This window comes from Callospermophilus lateralis, chromosome 13 (assembly GCF_048772815.1).
Source record: "Callospermophilus lateralis isolate mCalLat2 chromosome 13, mCalLat2.hap1, whole genome shotgun sequence".
NCBI lineage: Eukaryota > Metazoa > Chordata > Mammalia > Rodentia > Sciuridae > Callospermophilus > Callospermophilus lateralis.
The window spans coordinates 48,884,716-48,905,788 of NC_135317.1; the positions used below are offsets into that span (position 1 = coordinate 48,884,716).

The 21,073-nt window shown below is 37.7% G+C and overlaps 1 pseudogene; it reads left to right on the forward strand.

Annotated features, from left to right (window-relative positions):
- The first annotated feature begins 18,172 nt into the window (after nt 1-18,172).
- LOC143412241 (DNA repair and recombination protein RAD54B pseudogene) lies at nt 18,173-18,525 on the forward strand (annotated as a pseudogene).
- Nucleotides 18,526-21,073: the final 2,548 nt, after the last annotated feature.

Consider the following 21,073-nt stretch of genomic DNA (forward strand, 5'->3'; position numbering starts at 1 on the left):
CAACAGACACTTCAGAAATACAGAAGATTATCAGAAATTATTTTGAATCCTTATACTCCAACAAAATAGAAGATAGTGAAGGCATCAATAAATTTCTTAAGTCATATGATTTGCCCAGATTGAGTCAGGAGGTTATAGACAACCTAAACAGACCAATATCAATTGAGGAAATAGAAGATACCATCAAAAGACTACCAACTAAGAAAAGCCCGGGACCGGATGGGTATACAGCAGAGTTTTACAAAACCTTTAAAGAGGAACTAATACCAATACTTTTCAAGCTATTTCAGGAACTAGAAAAAGAGGGAGAACTTCCAAATTCATTCTATGAGGCCAACATCACCCTGATTCCTAAACCAGACAAAGACACTTCAAAGAAAGAAAACTACAGACCAATATCTCTAATGAACCTAGATGCAAAAATCCTCAATAAAATTCTGGCGAACCGGATACAAAAACATATCAAAAAAATTGTGCACCATGATCAGGTAGGATTTATCCCTGGGATGCAAGGTTGGTTCAATATACGGAAATCAATAAATGTTATTCACCACATCAATAGGCTTAAAAATAAGAACCATATGATCATCTCGGTAGATGCGGAAAAAGCATTCGACAAAGTACAGCATCCCTTTATGTTCAAAACTCTAGAAAAACTAGGGATAACAGGAACATACCTCAATATTGTAAAAGCAATCTATGCTAAGCCTCAGGCTAGCATCATTCTGAATGGAGAAAAACTGATGGCATTCCCTCTAAAATCTGGAACAAGACAGGGATGCCCTCTCTCACCACTTCTGTTCAACATAGTTCTCGAATCACTGGCCAGAGCAATTAGACAGACGAAAGAAATTAAAGGCATAAAAATAGGAAAAGAAGAACTCAAATTATCACTATTTGCAGATGACATGATTCTATACCTAGCAGACCCAAAAGGGTCTACAAAGAAACTATTAGAGCTAATAAATGAATTCAGCAAAGTGGCAGGCTATAAAATCAACACGCATAAATCAAAGGCATTCCTGTATATCAGCAACAAATCCTCTGAAATGGAAATGAGGACAACCACCCCATTCACAATATCCTCAAAAAAATAAAATACTTGGGAATCAACCTAACAAAAGAGGTGAAAGACTTATACAATGAAAACTACAGAACCCTAAAGAGAGAAATAGAAGATCATCTTAGAAGATGGAAAAATATACCCTGTTCATGGACAGGTAGAACTAACATCATCAAAATGGCGATATTACCAAAAGTTCTCTATAGGTTTAATGCAATGCCACTCAAAATCCCAACGGCATTTCTTGTAGAAATAGAGAAAGCAATCATGAAATTCATATGGAAAAATAAAAGACCCAGAATAGCAAAAACAATGCTAAGCAGGAAGTGTGAATCAGGCGGTATAGCTATACCAGACTTCAAACTATACTACAGAGCAATAATAACAAAAACAGCATGGTACTGGTACCAAAACAGGTGGGTGGACCAATGGTACAGAATAGAGGACACAGAAACCAATCCACAAAACTACAACTATCTTATATTCGATAAAGGGGCTAAAAGCATGCAATGGAAGAAGGATAGCATCTTCAACAAATGGTGTTGGGAAAACTGGAAATCCATTTGCAACAAAATGAAACTGAATCCCTTTCTCTCGCCATGCACAAAAGTTAACTCAAAGTGGATCAAGGAACTTGATATCAAATCAGAGACATGGCGTCTGATAGAAGAAAAAGTTGGCTATGATCTACATACTGTGGGGTCGGGCTCCAAATTCCTCAATAGGACACCCATAGCACAACAGTTAATAACTAGAATCAACAAATGGGACTTACTCAAACTAAAAAGTTTTTTCTCAGCAAAAGAAACAATAAGAGAGGTAAATAGGGAGCCTACGTCCTGGGAACAAATCTTTACTCCTCACACTTCAGACAGAGCCCTAATATCCAGAATATACAAAGAACTAAAAAAACTAGACAATGAGATAACGAATAACCCAATCAACAAATGGGCCAAGGACCTGAACAGAAATTTCTCAGAGGAGGACATACAATCAATCAACAAGTATATGAAAAAATGCTCACCATCTCTAGCAGTCAGAGAAATGCAAATCAAAACCGCCCTAAGATACCATCTCACTCCAGTAAGATTGGCAGCCATTAGGAAGTCAAACAGCAACAAGTGCTGGCGAGGATGTGGGGAAAAGGGTACTCTTGTACATTGCTGGTGGGACTGCAAATTGGTGCGGCCAATTTGGAAAGCAGTATGGAGATTTCTTGGAAAGCTCGGAATGGAACCACCATTTGATCCAGCTATTCCCCTACTCGGTCTATTCCCTAAAGACCTAAAAAGAGCACACTATAGGGACACTGCTACATCCATGTTCATAGCAGCACAATTCACAATAGCAAGACTGTGGAACCAACCTAGATGACCTTCAATAGACGATTGGATAAAAAAAAGTGGCATTTATACACAATGGAGTATTACTCTGCATTAAGAAATGACAAAATCATAGAATTTGGAGGGAAATGGATGGCATTAGAGCAGATTATGCTAAGTGAAGCTAGCCAATCCCTTAAAAACAAATGCCAAATATCTTCTTTGATATAAGGAGAGTAACCAAGAACAGAGTAGGGACGAAGAGCATGAGAAGAAGATTAACATTAAACAGGGATGAGAGGTGGGAGGGAAAGGGAGAGAGAAGGGAAATTGCATGTAAATGGAAGGAGACCCTCAGGGGTATACAAAATTACATACAAGAGGAAGTGAGGGGAAAGGAGGAAAAATATAAGGGGGAGAAATGAACTACAGTAGAGGGGGTAGAGAGAGAAGAGGGGAGGGGAGGGGGGAGGGGGGATAGTAGAGGATAGGAAAGGCAGCAGAATACAACAGACACCAGAATGGCAATATGTAAATCAATGGTTGTGCAACTGATGTGATTCTGCAATCTGTATATGGGGTAAAAATGGGAGCTCATATCCCACTTGAATCAAAGTGTGAAATATGATATATCAAGAACTATGTAATGTTTTGAACAACCTACAATAAAAATTAATTTAAAAAAAAATCTCCAACTTTGGATATTTGATACTACCAAAATTAAAATTTGTTAGACATATGAAACTGTTGGATATCTTAATATAAATAAATGGTGAGAAATTGGGAACAAATCTCATAATACAAACTGAATATCTGTAAATTGTACATGAAGTCACTTTGAAAAATTATGCTCTGATGCATTCTGAAATATATTATTTTTTTAGAGAATTTTTTTAATATTTATTTTAAGTTACCGGCGAACACAACATCTTTGTTTTGTATGTGGTGCTGAGGATCGAACCCGGGCTGCACGCATGCCAGGCGAGTGGACTACCGCTTGAGCCACATACCCAGCCCTGAAATATATTATTTTTATGAAGGATAATAGATTGCATGAGATTGCATGCAGGAAAACATTATAAAAAATATTCAGTACATTAACATCAGCATGAGTTGAACACAATGTCAAGAAATTAGTGTCTGTGAGCCAAATCCAGCCCATTGCTGTTCACATCAATAAATATTTTGGCTTGGTCTAGGGGCTTTTTATGGTGCTGATGGGCCAAATGAGGTCATCATATTGGGAAGCCAAGCACTCTGCTGCTGAGCAATGACCTCAGACCTAGTAAATAGAGGTTGGGGGGTATGTAGTTACACTCATGAACTTATTTTCTGTAACAGACTTCAGTCTATGCCATAGAGACCTTATGGTCCACAGAGCCTAGGTATAATTAAAATAGCCAATTTTACCTTCCTGAATCCTTATGTATTGTAAGGAAAAATTAAAAGGGAGACCCAGACAAGATGCAGAGGCAAGAAAGGAAGGTGGCAGAATGGCAGAGAGGCCAAGCTGCCAGGCTTTATTTATATCAATAGATTACTTTAGGTCATTAGCATCATTAGTACATATTGTTAATTGAATTACTGGACAGGTTCTGACTTAGCCATATTATGCAGCTTATTCCTCGATTACATACTAAGTTGCAATGTGCAATGTTAGAAGCTTTGTGTAGCTCTCAAGAAAGTCTGTTGTATAAAGTTACTGTTATGTGGACAGAATGAGGTTCAGTGAAACGATGTGATTTTCTAACAAGAGAGTCCCTATATCCCCAGGAGTTGTGTGCCTGAGATGAAGACAGAGGCTAATAAGACTGTAACACAGAGCCTCCTCATGAAGGACAATTCTACAGCAGCCAGGCATCTTGTGTCTTTGCACAGAAGTTTCTCAGTAGTCAGGTATTCTGTTTCTTTGCACAGAAACTTCCTAGCCACCAAGCATGCCAAAATCACACAGTTTATCAAGGACCCCAATAACAAACACAGAACCCCTACAATGTATCTTAAACTGCAACTGCAAGCAGGCCACCAGCTGGAGAATTAGACTCTCCACATAGTAGTGTAATCATACATCATTTCTAGATTAATCATTCCTTTACATTTTTCATTCCCTCATACATGAGGGCAGCACACTACTTTAAAGTGCATAAAAAATGATTTGTATTAATTCTGCTGTCAAAGAATAAAAACACAATTTTCAAAAAATTTCAACTCCTCTACAACTTCATTTATTCCTTCTTTAAATAAGTAAACACAAAACCAGCTATGAAGTTTCAGCTCACTACAAGGAAAAGGATATTTACTACCTTAAAACCCAAGTAAACATATGACTCCAATACAACTGTATGAAAGACTTCATATTTCAAAATACGTATCAGAACACGAGACAAGATTTATACAGAAGAGGTGAAATATCAAAAGCAGATCACCAGATAAATTGTCAGGAAACTAATTCTATTTGAAAAATAGAATGAATGCACCAAGATGAGGTACATGATGCTAGTTGTTTCCTAGGAACTTGAAAGGAAAATTTTATCTACACAGACACTAGTCAGATTAGATGAGCCACACTATATTTACATGCTACACTAAAAGTATGGGTGGTTGGCTATAGTCAATGACTGTCAAACAAGGGAACATTAATTACACTTGGGCTATATTTCAGTTTCATTATAAATATAATAATGTTTAATTAAGATGAAATTTTTAAAATGACATGAGACATAGACCATGAAAGATGAAATCATGGAATATCTCATTTGGCATAGTTCAAAAAAAAAGCACTATTCTGAAAATATGCAATATTTTTGGAAATTGATTTGACAATTGATGCACACTTTTATCCAGTAATCTACTTCTAATTAAAGCTAGATTTACCAGAAGATCATTATAATTAATTTATATGAAATAAACACATGGAGTTTTTCACATGTCTATTTCCAAAGATCTTGACAACACTGCCTGAAGATTATAAGATCAGTAGTTCATCAAAAACCCATGAAAGTACCAAAATCATACTCAAAAATAACAACCATTTACCAAAAAAAAAGGTATGAAAATACTATTATAGTTAAGACTAAGCAACATAAATAAATGGGTGATATTCTTTGGAGCAATTTTTTAAGCAATTACAACTTTATCCAACTTCTAAAGAAATCTCAGTCCCTGAATATGAAATGGCTTTTATTTTGAAAACTTGAGGGAAACAGAAACCAATGATTAAAATCACCTCAAGCTTTGGAAAGGACTCACCTGTAACTACAGAAACTAATAGCCACCCAAACCACTTGAAATCTATTCAATCAATCAATGCTAACTGTCCTCACTCACCAAAGTCATACATTTACTTTGAGAAAGACAGCCAAGACAGAAAGACAAAGCCACCCCAATAAATATGCCTCCACCAGCCACCAACCAAAAAGGGTAACACTTAAAGAGCCAGGCTGCTAACCATGGCAAACCATTTACCTTCTGAAAGTTGGCTCATCTTGAAACTCCACTCTTTCTGGATTTCAACCCACTTACCTCAGAAAGTTGGCCCTCTGAAAATTGGCCAGTCTTGAAATCCCACTCTTCCCAGAGGTCAACGCACTTTACTTCCAAAAGTTGGCCCATCCTGAAACTGCACTCTGGCCAAAACCCTGTATAAAAGAAGCAGGCTGCTTTGTTAGAAGAGACTCTGTCAGATTGGCATAGCTCTCTTGTTTAAGATGGATCAAAAAATCAAATTTAGTCTTCTTATTTCAGACATTGAAATTCCTTTATCCATTGGCAATAATTTCTTTCATCATATTTTCAACATTCATTTTTTATTTTCCTTAAATGTAATAAAGTTGGTGATTCCTTCCAACAAATGTAACACAATTCAACCTATCATAAATATCAGTAGGAAAAAGACAAATGATGAGTAGCCACAATATTGAGCTTTCCTGCTTCAGTGGATAAAACAACAATTTTTAGGAACTGAGAGGCACTTTACCACTTAGCCATATCCCAAACCCTTTTTTATTTGTAATCTTGAGACAGGATTTCACTAAGTTGCTTAGGGCCTTGGTAAATTACTGATGCAAGCCTCAAACTTTCATTTACAATCATGACTTGTGGCTAAATAAATTAAAAATGAAAGAAAAGTTGACTTGAGGAAACCTGAAGATTAGAGAGGAAGGCTCATTTGAATGGACACAAATTTGGTAGCGGCAGTGGCTCAGTAAGAGCAAATACAAGTTACATGCTCCAGAAGAAGGAAGTAGGCAATGACATCACTCCTGGGAGTAGGAGTGGCCTCATTGTGGTTCCACAGATATGTGCAATGTTTCAGCACCCCAATAGTGCTATCTCACCCTGAATTAAAAGATGGGAACTGAGATCTACTACTATCAGTTTTCTTCCTAGATACAACTGCTGGAAGCTAAAGGAAGGATACTAAGGTGTTAGATACAACCCTGGGCCCATGACCCAAAAGCTTTATAAAGCCAAAAATAAATACAAAGAATTAGAATTAAAACCCAAGCAGACTACCATGGGAGGTCAAGCCCAGCATCCCAGATCCACCCACACCTGCCTGTGTGGGGCCCCAGGCACACAGCAGGCCTGGTCCACCCCTTCCCCAGAAGGGCAGACACTTGCCAGAGCCTAGCCTCTAGTGAAGGACCACCCTTCTGAGCATTGGACTACTGCCACCCACACCAGCCAACGCAAGATCCAGGCTCTCAGTAGGCCTGGTTCACCCCTCCCCCAGCAGGACAGGTACTGCTAGAGCCTAGCCTTTGGCACAGGACTTCCTCTTTTGACCAGAAGACTACCATGGGAGGTCAATTTGACTCTTGAACTTGAGAAGAATTTGTTTGATAGAAAATATGAAAGGCATCAACAAATTTCTAGAGTCATATAATTTGCCCAGATTGAATCAGGATGATATATACAATTTAAACAGATCAATTTCAAGTGATGAAATAGCAGATGCCATCAAAAGTCTAACAACCAAGAAAAGCCCAGTACCAAATAGATAATGTTAGGGTCTGTAAACAAGTCAAGATGGCACCTGGCACTTTGCCAGAGGGAGTGGTTTGTGAAGTAATGCCAGCAAGCCATTAGGATGATGGAGATTCCTTAATGACTGACTGCTGTATCTAGTTTATGTTAATTGAGTTAAGCTGTGTGTAATTAAGATGATGAGGATTCCTTGATGGCTGATTAATGTATCTGGATAATGTTAATTGAAACAAGCTGTATATAATGAGTTAGGTATAAATACCTCTGCTGTCCAACAATAAAGTGGCTCCCACTGTATCAACCTTCACAAGTTGCTTGTCACCCCCTGGTTACTTTGCCCAGCCAGACTGCGGCAGATGGTGGCCCATACGGGGAGCCCCAGGACACTCAGGGGTGAGTGACAAGAAAAAGCTGCCCATCCCTGGAGACAGAGACGACAGAAGCAAATCTGCCCTGTCTTGGAGGCAGACAGGGCAAGAGGAAGGATGGACATTTTAAGAAAATGGAGAAGATTGATACAGTATGTTTGTGTCTTGTTTTGTCTTGGTGTGTTGTATTGTCTTTGTTACGAAAATATGGAAGGGGTGTTAAGTAAATTGTTAAGGGAAGGAGACACCCCAGTGGAACCAAGAACAGTTAGGGCATACGTTGATAAAAGCCCAGGAACTCTAGTCAGAAAGAAAAAGAAGGTTCAGAGGAGGAAGGACTATCAGGAAAAAAATTGCAGCAAAAGGCTACTACTAAATACTTTTTGTCACCGGAGGGTATGTGAAGCGGTGCAGCGGCTGCGCTTGCTGGAGCTGGTCACAATGCAGCAGGGACTTTCTAAGCGGCAGCAGCAACTGGCCCTTCCCTGCCCCCAGCCCAGGGAGCTAGACACCACTGCCCCGAGCCCAAATCCAGACTTGACCCAGAGGCACAGTGTCGCAGGCTCTTGCTCCCTGTGCCTGGTGGCAGTTTGAGTCCAGGACACTCCCTGGGGCACCTGGGGCTGCCTGGGGATGCAGCAGCTGGCATTGGAGGACAGGTGCCCAGGGTCCCTGATGTTTGGTCATTTCCAATGTCAATAACTACAATGGTTCTCCCACACCTCGAGGCTAATGAATAATGAACACCATTAAGGCCTATTTCAAATGTAAAAAACCTTGAGATAATGTACTAAATTGTTCAGAAGGTTGTTTTCTTAGTGGAATGCTACAGGATTTTCTTTAGCCATCATTGTCAGAGTTCCTGCCTTCATCCCAGTGCCGGTGAGGACGAGGGTGGAGGAATTTCCAGCGTTGCTGAGAACTGGATGAGACTTCGGATCAAGCTACCTGCCTGCAGAACTTACCTGGACTGTGATTTAATTACCTGGACTGTGAAGCTGCCTACAGAACTTACCTGGACTGTGAACTTACCTGGATTGTGAATCTATTGAACTTTGAATTTACCTGGACTGTGAACTTACCTGGACTGTGATTTACCTGGACTATGTGTTACTTATATGCATTGTGAACTATCTGTTGATGCAACGAATTGTGGTAGTACCAGGATATCTTTGCTGATGGTGTCATCTGTGGTACAATTTTTCCATGAGCTTCTTACTTGGAGCCATCAATTGGCTTGGTGGCATTTTGTATCCTCCCCTTCTGCTTGTAGCAGATTATTTATTGTGTTTGTGTAAAAACCACTATGGTCGTTATCCACAAGTATGGCTGAGTGTGTTGGGCCGGTAGTCAAAGATGGGTAAGATCCAATTACAATGGTACCAACCTAAGACAAGAAGCTGACGATTTGAGGTCAGACCATCCAATGACGGGTAAGGACCATATGTAGTATTGGACAAACTAAAACGGGCACAGTCCCTAAGCCACATACTTGTTATTTAAATTAAACAAAAGGGGGAGGATACACAGCCAAATTCTACAAACCTTTAAAGAAGAACTAATACCAAAACTTTCCAATTAATTTCAGGAAATAGAAAAAGAGACTGCACTTCAAAACTCATTCTATGAGGCCAATATTACTCTGATTCCAAAACCAGGCAAAGACACATCAAAAAAAAAAAAAAAAGAAAGAAAGAAAGAAAAGAAAACTTTAGACCAATATCTCTAATGGACATAGATGCAAAAATTCTCAATAAAATTCCAGCGAATTGAATACAAAAACGTATCAAAAAGATTGTGCACCATGATCAAGTGGGATTCATCCCAGGGATGCAAGATTGGTTCAACATACAGAAATCAATAAATGTAATTCATCACATCAATAGACTCAAAATATAAGAATCATATGATCATCTCAATAGATGCAGAAAAAGCATTTGACAAAATACAACATCCCTTTATGTTCAAAACACTAGAGAAACTAGGGATAACAGGAATATATCTCAACATCATAAAGTCTATCTATGCTAGGCCCCAGGCCAAAATCATTCTAAATGGAAAAAAAAATTGAAGGCATTCTCTCTAAAAACTGGAACAAGACAGAAATGCCCTTTTTCACCAATTCTATTTAACATAGTTCTTGAAACACTGGCTAGAGCAATTAAACAGACGAAAGAAATCAAAGGGATACACATAGGAAAAGAAGAACTCAAATTGGCACTATTTGCTGATGAGATGATCCTATACCTAGAAGACCTTAAAAGTTCCACCAGAAAACTTCTAGAACTAGTAAATTAATTCAGCAAAGTAGAAGGATATAAAATCAAAACTCATAAATCAAAGGCATTTCTGTATGTTAGTGACAAATCCTCAGAAAGGGAAACGAGGAAAACTACACCATTTACAAGAGTCTCAAAAAAAAATAAAACACTTGGGAATCAATGAAAGAGGTGAAAGATCTATATAATGAAAATTACAGAACCCTAAAGAAAGAAATCAGAGAAGACCTTAGAAGATGGAAAGATATACCTTGCTCTTAGATATGCAGAATTAATGTTATCAAAATGACCATACTTCCAAAGGCACTATACAGATTTAATGCAATTCTGATCCAAATTGCAATGACATTCCTCATAGAAATAGAAAAAGCAATCATGAAATTCATCTGGAAAAATAAGAGACTCAGAATAGCTAAAGCAATCCTTAGCAGGAAGAGTGAAGCAGGTGGCATCACTAAATATCAGACCTTAAACTATACTTCAGAGCAATAGTAACAAAAATAGCATGGTGTTGGCACCAAAACAGACTGGTAAACCAATGGTACAGAATAGAGGACACAGAGGCTAACCCACAAAATTACAATTATCTTATATTAGATAAAGGTGCCAAGAACATGCATTGAAAACTGGAAATTCATATGCAACAAAATGAAATTAAACCCCTGTCTCTTACCATACACAAAACTCAACTCAAAATGGATCAAGAACTTAGAAATAAAACCAGAGACCCTATGTCTAGTAGAAGAAAAAGTAGGTCCTAATCTCCATCATGTAGGATTAGGCCCCAACTTCCTTAATAAGACTCCTGTGGTGCAAGAATTAAAATCAAGGATCAATAAATGAGATGGACTCAAACTAAAAAGTTTCTTCTCAGCAAAAGAAACCATCTGTGAGGTTTGAATAGAGAGCCTACATCTTGGAAGCAAATCTTTACTCCTCACACATCAGATAGAGCACTAATCTCTAGGATATATAAAGAACTCAAAAAGCTAAACACAGAAAAAACAAATAACCCAACCAATAAATGGGCCAAGGACCTGAAGAGACACTTCTCAGAAGATGATATACAATGAATCAACAAATACATAAAAAATATTCATCATCACTAGCAATTAGAGAAATTCAAATGTGGGGGGAAAGGTACACTTACACATTGCTGATAGGTCTGTAAATTGGTGCAGCAAATATGGAAAGCAGTATAGAGATTTCTTGAAAAATTGGGAATGAAACCACCATTTGACCCAGCTATCTCTCTCCTTGGCCTATATCCAAAGGACTTAAAAACAGCATACTATAGGGACACAGCCACATCAATGTTTATAGCAGCATAATTCACAATAGCTAAACTGTAGAGCCAACCTAGACACCCTTCAATAGATGAATGGATAAAAAAAACTGTGATATATACATATATATATATATATATATATATATATATATATATATATATGTATATATATATATACACAATGGAATATTACTCATCAATAAAAGAGAATAAATTCATGGCATTTGCAGGTAAATTGATGGAATTAGAGAAGATAATGCTAAGTAGAGTTAGCTTACCCCCAAAACCAAATGCCAAATGTTTTCTTTGATATAAAGAGGCTAACTCACAGTGGAAGAGGGAGCAGGAGTGTGGGAGGAATAGACAAACTCTAGATGGGTAGAGGGGTTGGAGGGGAAGGGAGGGGGCATGGGGTTATTAATGATGGTGGAATGTGATGGACATTATTATCCAAAGTACAGGTATGAAGACACGAATTGGTGTGAATATATTGTGTATACAACCAGATTTATAAAAAATTGTCCTCTATATGTGAAATAAGAATTGTAATGCATTCTGCTGTCATATATAAATAAATAAATTTTTAAAAAATAATTAAAACCCATCTTTGCCCAAAGTTTTGAGCACTTCAGTAGAAATAAGCCTTTTATTTCTTAGTAATATTTTTTTCTTATTTTTTCCATACTCCCAGGTTTTTGTCTCTTTCATCCTTACTTATTCTAATGTTAAATTCATAAAAATTTATCAATATCATGTCATTGTATTATACTACTTCTTACTTTTTTCAGTTATCCCTGATTTTTAGTGGATATATGTGGTGTGTATGTGTGTGTGTGTCTTTTTCACTCTATGGATACGTTTGAAAAAAATATGTAAATTCATATGATTTTGCTTTCATAGTAATGGCTTTCTTCTAGTCTTGTTTATTATTTAGTCTTGATTTGACATAAACAGTTCACTTAGAAATGGATTCAATTTGTTTTGAACTTGGAGTTGGTGATTTGTTCATAACTAAATTCTTCTCCCTCTTAACTCATATATTCACTCTTATCCCCCAATAACAACCAACTTTTACTGTTCTAACTTCCTTTGTTTCATTTTTATTACTATGTTTTCTTGTTCCTTCTTTTTTAAGGCTGAAATGTGTTACATACATACTCCCTTCTCCTCTGGGTACTTTTGTAAATATTTCAATTCTTCTCTCACCTTCCCACTCTGTTTTCTCCTTACTTAAGAAACTATAATTCAAAAAACAATAGATTTAGAGTTTATGCAACTTCTACCCCATTATTGTTGATTTTTAGTAGAGTGGATGAAATAGTAGACACCTGCATTAGAATGCCTGATCTAATTCAGTTTTTTATTGTTAGTATGGATGTAAATGCTGGCATCAATATTTTTATATAGGTGGAAATGAGTGTTACAGATTTTGAATCACACCCTGGATATTTGTCTTAAGTCAGTTCATCTGTTACTGACATGTATGCTATTTCTGGCTCCCCAATCCCTCCAAGAAGGGGAACTCAAGGAAGAGATTCTGCTGCCAAGAAATTCAAGTCATGCTCAGCAGTGAATCTCACCCCACACATGATCTAGCCCAACCCCAGCCTTAATGTTATTTCAATTTGTAGAATTCAAGAAATCACAACACCCAAACCACCACCAGGCCTTCAGCAGGTCAAACAGAGGGGAAGTTCAGGTACCACCAATTACATTCACTCATATGTCAAAAAAGAGAAAAATCCTGGAATAAAAATGAACTACACACATAAAAGAAGAAGGGGAATCCATCTCAATTGATACAAAAGTCCAAGTCCCCTAAAAACATGTAGAAACAGGCAAACAAATCTGCACCAAAGTGTCACTTGCCCTGACATGGCACTGGCCAATGCCAATCCCCCAACAAATAATCCCACTGATAAGAAGTTGGATGAAATTCCAGAGAAAGATTTAAAAAATTCAAATGTTCAATGAATTAAAAGAATATCTAAGGATTGAATTCAAACAAATGCAGGAAATAAAAGACCATTTCAATAAAGAAAGAAAGAAATATTAAAAATAAAGAAATCAAAACTCTCAGGAATGAAAGATAGAATGAATCCAATTAAAAATTCACTTGAAAGCATCACCAATGGATTAGATTGCAAGGAAAACACAACTTTGGCCCTTGCACACAGTACTTCCAGCTTTGAAGGCAGGGTACCAGCTGTAAGGTAGGCCTACTGGTCCCTGCTGAGAAGGGGCAGCAGAACAGTGGAGTGGCTACCTGGCAGCCTGGGTGGGTTGGAGCATGGGTGGTCAGCACTGACCATGGCCATGTGGTGCCTACCATGTACATGTGGCAGGCCTGAAGGGCAGCAGGCCAGTGCCATGTCAGGGTAAGTCAACCCATCACACCACAGAAATACAGCCTGCAACACAGTGGCATGCAGGAAGCAGAAGCCCACTCTGAGTAGCACTGAAGCCCCATCCATCAACCTCAACCTCCCCCAACCTTCCTGAAATGCAAGACAAAATGGAAGTTGCGCAGACTTGAATGAAAGTTGGGACTCAAGAATTGACCAATAACTATTAACAATAAGGAACTGAATAAATAAGTTTTCAAAAGAGAATTTTGGGGATGCATTAAGAATATTCTTTTCTTTGGACATTTTTCTGCTGGACTAAAACAAGACATTTTAAATTATTTTCTGGAGTCTAAAGTGTTTTTTACTAATAGGATTAAATCATTGGGCAGCTGGTATACGAAGGTTATAATTTATAAACATATAGAAAATGATATGTAAAAATAATCTACAAAAAAAGAATTGACCAATAGCTTTAGTATGTTTCCAATCCCTAATTAGCATATATTTGGGCCAATACCATTAGTTCATTTCTAGACCCTTATAAGCCTAAGTGTGGAACAATTACAGTTAAACTAAATGCTAAATAAACTCTTACATTAGCACACTTGGAAGGAAAAGAAAAATCTGCTATACAATCCCCTCTTGTACTACAAGACTTCTGCTTCTGTTCTTCAATAAATCCTACTCTTACACTCACTCATCCTGGTCTGTAGATTTTATTCTTTGAATTCAAAAGACATGAATTCAGAAAGAAGAAGAAATTGATGATGAGATGCTGCTGGAGTTTGTTGCAAAACTGGAGAGCATGGCCCACCATTAAGAGCTGCAGCACTTCTTGGGTGCAGAGGCCTGAAGCTTGTGCAGACCCCACCTGCCAGTAAGAAGCAGTGAATTTAGTTTCATATCAAAACTCCAGTTTCATCTTTTGGTGCTCAATATTGGGCATTTTCAAAAAGGTGAATGAAATGGATCAACAAAACTAACAAAAATGAAATACTCACTTGGGGAATCCTTGAAAATGCTTTCTGTTCTTCATATTTTATTGTGTTAACTAAAACTATTCTTTTTTCCAGAGTTCTATACTTCCTTTAGAAACATCTCTCTCAATCATAAATATCAGGCACCTCTCAGCCTATAAAAAGTGGATCAAGCAGCCATCCATCTGAAGGCACGAATGACAGGCTCAATCCCCTTCATCTCTGACTTAGGAATGTTTGTCAAGCTTTGCTCAGCTTCTCACCAGAGGACACAAACCTACAGATTAGTTCAAGTGTCTGCTTCTTCCTTTCAATTTCAGATTGACTTGGCCCAATGGTGGGACCAAGATTTCAGATTGACTTGGCCCAATTGGTGCAACCACCATGGAAAGCAGTATGTATATTCCTGAGAAAACTTGGAATGGAACCATCATTTGACCCAGCTATCCCACTCCTAGGTTTATACCAAAGGACTTAAAATCAGCATACTACAGTGATGCAGCCACATCAATGTTTATTGCAATTCAATGCACAATAGCTAAACTGTGGAACCACCCTAGGTGCTACTCAACAGATGAATAGATAAAGTCTGGAATATTGCTCAGACTGAAAGAAGAATAAAATTGTGGCATCTTCTGGTGAATGAATGGAGCTGGAGAAAATCATGTTAAGCAAAATAAGCCAATCCCGAAGAACGAAAGGCTGAATATTTTCTCTCATATGCAGATGTTAATTCATAATAAGGAAGAGGGTAGGGAAGAATAGAGTTACTTTGGATCATACAGAGGAGAGGAAAAGGAGGGGAGAGTGTGGATGTAGGAATAATAGTAGAATGAATCAGATATTATGATCCTCTGTGCATATGTGATTACATGACTTGTGTAACTTAACATCATGTACAACCAGAAGAATGAGCAGTACTCCATTCATGTATGATGTGTCAAAATTCATTCTACTGTCATGTATAACTAATTACAACAAATAAAAGTAAATAAATAAAATGTAAATTTTTAAAAAATGAAATACTCACTTGGGGATTCTTGAAAATGCTTTCTGTTCTTCATATTTTATTGTGTTAACAAGAACTATTCTTTTTTCCCCATTCATATTTTAGTTTCTTTGTCCAAACCCCTACTCCAAAAATGTATTCAGTCTAGCTAAATAAAATTACTGCTTTGAAATTCTCAAAATAAAAAATGATTTTAAAAAACCCCCAAATTCCTCTAGGACAAAAAACCCTGGCTGTAGTACCTCCAGAATTGAGGATAAATAGTACAGAAAAAAAAAACAAAAAACAGGCTATCTCCTTTATGAGGGAGATCACACAAAGCAAATGGATTTAGGGTCATGCATTGGTAAGGGTAACCAATCCAACCATCCCATATCCTAGTCAGGCCTCAATATGTGATCACTCACATTTTGAGAATCAGAGGAGATAAAGGAAACACTGAATACTTTGCATCGATAACTGTGACTAATCTAACCAGCAGGCCTCAACATGTGGTCGCTCACATTTTGAGGATCACAGGAAGTTTTAGGTACTTTGCATTTGTAAGAGTGACTAATCCAATCAGCAGGCCTCAATCCACGGTCACTCATGTTTTGAGAATCACAAGATTTATGTTACATTGATAAGAGCAACTAATCCAAGCAACAAGATTCAAGGGATGAGCAACAATGGTTTGAGGTCCACAGGGGAGTGAGAGATGCCATATTCCCCCTCATCTTCAGATGGGTAATACCATTTGGCAGAAGCACTGGGATTCCTTGCCCCTCAATCCCTGGGAAGAAATGCCTAATAATTTTCTGTACTCAAGTCTTACCCAAATACCAGTTGGAAGATGGGGAGAGACGCCCCAAGGGAAACAAATTGTAACATGATATTTCAGCTAGATTTGCATGAGCAATTTCCCAAATTGGTTTAAGTCCAATGGGGGGATAAAAGGTGTCACTTATAAATACAAACCACTATAAAATTTTCTTGTACTGTGGGATTCTGCAGAAAGGGGGAGACTTCAGACCAGAAGGGTCGGATGTTCAATATGTTCCTTTATTAGAATAATCATAGTCATTTCATTTTTTAGGAAAATGTTCTGTATTTTGAGCTCAGTTTTCCTGATGAATTTACCTTTGGTTCTACACACTTAAATGAATATTTTTCCATCAGTCTTGTTTTGTTTGGAATTTAGCGGTAGTGATGGAGGAAGTGAACCCAACTCCTATGCAGGACAAGTGGCCACCTGAACCTTTGGGTTCAGTGTGCTCCACGGCTGACATACTTAACTCTTAATATTCCCCAAAGCACAGGTCCTCCCCCTATGTTTATGTCATCATGTAAAAAAACTGTAATAGGCTCTATTTTATTTCTAAGGGATTTTAGACATTGTATAATCTCTTTTTCTGTCTTCTATACCCAGTGAAAGCTATCAAACTTTTGTTTCCCTTCTGTTTTATGTATATTTCTACATACCTGTGTGTGGTATACGTAGTACTAGAATTGGCATATAGAAACATGACCACTCACAAGTTAAGAGAAATGGATCCCCCAAAAGGCCCTGTCCTCACAACATCTCAGCTCTTGACACTCCTGGTGAGAGAGTAATGTTTTCTATCATCTTCATGATATTCATTGACATGTTACAGGTGATGCAACATTTATTTTGTATTAATCTTATTGCAGTACTCATATGTCTTTTTTGTTTTTCTCATAGAAGTACCCACCTCCAGATGACTTCACAACCTGTTCTTTCCAAACAAGAATTTTCACGGACCCCTTGACTGACCCAAAACATTCCTAAGAGGGAAACTCAAACTGTTTGCCCCATCCCACATTGCCCCCTCTCAGCTTGAAGAAGCCAGAACAGTCATCATCTTTATCATCTGCTAGAAGTTAGAGTCAAGATCTCAAAGTGGGGACTGAAATCAGGGGACAAAAAAGACAGTAAATATAGATAATAAATAATTGGATAAGAATATGAAAACAGAACCTACAGAATGGTAGAAAATTTTTTTTAGTTATTCATCTGGAAAAGAATTAATATCTAGAATATATAAAGAACTCAAAAAAAACTAAATAGCCCAATTAATAAATGAGCAAATGAATTAAACAGACACTTCTCAAAAGAAGAAATACAAATGGCCAACAATATATGAAAAAAAAATGTTCAACAGCTTAGCAATTAGTGAAATGCTAATCAAAACTACACTGAGATTTCATCTCACACCAGCCAGGATGGCAGTCCTCAAAATATCTTCTCTGATCCTTGTGAGAATTTTGTTTTGAAAAATGTGGTTGCTCCAATTAAAGGCCTTAGTTAAGACAAACAGTGTAGGCCAAGGACTTCTCAAACACCATTAATTAGAAATTTGTGTTGCTCCTCCCAGTGGTTGGGTAACAGGGCCTTGCAGGAGGGGTACAGCTGGCCTGGGTGCTGTTTCCGGGGGAACAGTTTCTGTCAGATTGTGGCTGGTGCTATGGTCCTGTCTCCCTGGATGTGTGGGCTTGGGGAGCTGCGACAGCCTGTCAGTACTGCTGAAAATGAGACCACCTGCAGTACCAAGTTGCTTACAGAGTAATTCCTTGAAAAAAACAAAATTCATGCCACTATGAAGAAGCAATCCAAATTTGAATGAAGAGATTACAGAACTGAATCCAGATATAAAATTATTTGAGGGTGCTGCAAATACTGCCTTTCTCCAGTCACAGGATGATTCTGGAGTATGCAACTGAAATCTTTTGCCTGCTGAAGGAAGCACTAAGGAAGTTAATGATGGGAGTAATTATAGCAGAAAATATTGTTTTGAAATATCTGTGATGCAACACTAGATCCACCTCATTTGGTGCAAGCTTGGATAAACTAGCACAAGCTGGTATCAGCTCTCTACAGGTAATGTTGGAGCACTGCCTTGCCACTATTCCAGGAAGGTACAACAAGAGGGCTTTATATTTTCAACACAGCATTGTTATAAAACAAAGAAAAAACATGAATTAATATCTGATATGGGGCTGGGGATATGGCTCAAGTAGTAGCACGCTCACCTGGCATGTATTGTGTCCACCTAAAGCTAAAAAATAAATATATATTTTTTTAAATACATGTTATGGAAAAATCCTTGTCACCATCACTTTCTTCTATTGGTTCAAGAATGACATTGTCTCCATTTTCCACTCCAAGGAGAGATGATTTTTCTTCTTCATGAAAGTAGAGAGCACTGTTGGTCACTATTAAGGTATAATCCTCAGGTCTGCAAATGTCCTTGAAAGAAGGACATCAGACAATTTTAGAGAAATCAATTTTGGATTATATGTTCAGCAGAAGAGGAATGGATGGGAAAGAAGGCAGCTCTGGAGAAGAGCTGCTAAGGGCAAAAATTGACATGAAGAAGCTGAAAGCAATTTGCTCTGGGCATGATCTACCTGGCTATAATAGTCTCTAAGATTTTTTTCAATCTTGCAATTGTTGATTTTAATTCTGTCCAAAATTACTTTGGGAATATCCTGAAATCAAATAGATGTTGAAAATGTTGTTAATCTCAATTATAAAAAACTTCTTGACATGATTTTCTTTTCTTGGCATAATTTTTAAATTATTTGATTTTCTTCTTAAATATTAAAACTGACTGATTGATCATATTTTTTCATACTTTCTCCCAATTTATTCTCTACAACATTCAATTTCTGACCTTGTAGACAGTGTTTTATTTTAATCATTAAAATATATACAATTATGTACACAAACAAATATTCTTCCAAAGTTTCAACTCCAACATTTTTAATTAGAACTTTGAAAGCTGTAGTTAAAGATCTCAAATTCTGTCAGTTTAGAAGCTATACTGACTTAATTAAAAGAAGCTTCTCTGTGGGGCTGGTGTTGCAGCTCAGTGGCAGAGCACTTATCTACATGTGCAGGGGCCTGGGTTTGCTCCCAGTACCACCAAATACAACTAATAATAATAATAATAATAATAATAATAATAAATTATCTGTGTGACTTTTTAAAAATATTTTTATCTTTTGAAAGAGTAAGTCTCTGGTTTTAGAGATGGAAGATACTTGGAAAACACTTTCTCCCCCTTGTCAATTCAGAGGTAATGAAACTGAGGTCCGAGGAGAACTCCATGAATTTCTTGAAGTAACAAAGCTATGCCAGATCAAGGACCATTACTGAGTTTTTCTTTGTGTGCCTTCCTCAATTTATTCTACAGAAGTAAAAATCTGCTAAAATATTCTCACACATCGGACCCACTTTCCTGGTGGAAAGTGAGTCACCAGCCAAAGGGGGGTCTGTGCTTATATGGGTTACACTGAGAGGTGACTTAATTAATGCGGCTGTCAGTTTGGGCACTCAGGAATTTGAGGTCTGTTTTTACTGGATGGGATGAAAAGTCTGGGGTCATCAGTATCTGGGATTCATCTTTATTGGCCCAGATGGAGGGTCTGGAACAGGATTCGTTTGAGGATCAATGCTTTGGCCTCTTCCCAGAGACTGTCATTCCTAGCTTGACGGATATCTCTTCCTCAGGCCTTTTCTTGTCACTGGAAAAGAATGTATTGCAAAAGGGTTAATATTATCAATGTATTGTTTTCTTTCCCCACTTTCTCTTCTCTGGTCACACTATTTTGGGGTTTGTCATTTTCCATATCTAATATTCCAGACTCTGGAAAGGAAAAATGAATTGAGAAGGAGAGAGAAATCTTTGGCTACTTCCTGCTGGAAGGGGGAGATTTGGGGGGGGGGGGGCTCCTTTTAGAGTCCTGGAAGTGAATATGGAGGGGATGTAGAGGGAGGTGTGTGGGGCAAAGTTTTGAGGCCATAGTGAGCAATGTCAATATTCTTTATGTGACCCCAGAAGATCAGGCAATAAGTAGTGGGAGGAGAGATGTTTTGAGACATTTCCTAGTAGTTGTGGCTAAGCTGATCAACTATTAAGAAACTGTAAAACTGAAAATAGGGAGATATTATAATAATACATGAAGATTAACTGGTTTGCTAGGTTAGGGAAACAATTGCAGCATATAAAATGAAGACTAGTTAGCTTACTAGTGTTAGGAGAATATTTTTAGCATGAAAGGTGAAGACTAACTAATTTGTTAGTGTTAGGAAAATGATTTGGGCATGTGATATAGCTGAGGACCCTATTATTCTTAATTAAGGCCCAAACAGATTTAGGGTGCTCTTTCTATGATTTAAGAGGTCTGGTTCCTTTGGAGCATAGCAGTCATGATTAACCTTAGAACCAGACTTTCCTGATGATTTATTTGTCTCCATCCTTCTTAATAGACTACACAAGACAAAAACAGAGATACAATTAACAACATAGTTATAGCCAATAACCCAGTGGAGAACAAGTACATAAAAGGGTTAAGGGAAGAAATTCCTTCAGCTAAACTGCCCCAAATCTCTTCACTATCAAAAGTAGTTGTTTTGACATTTACCAT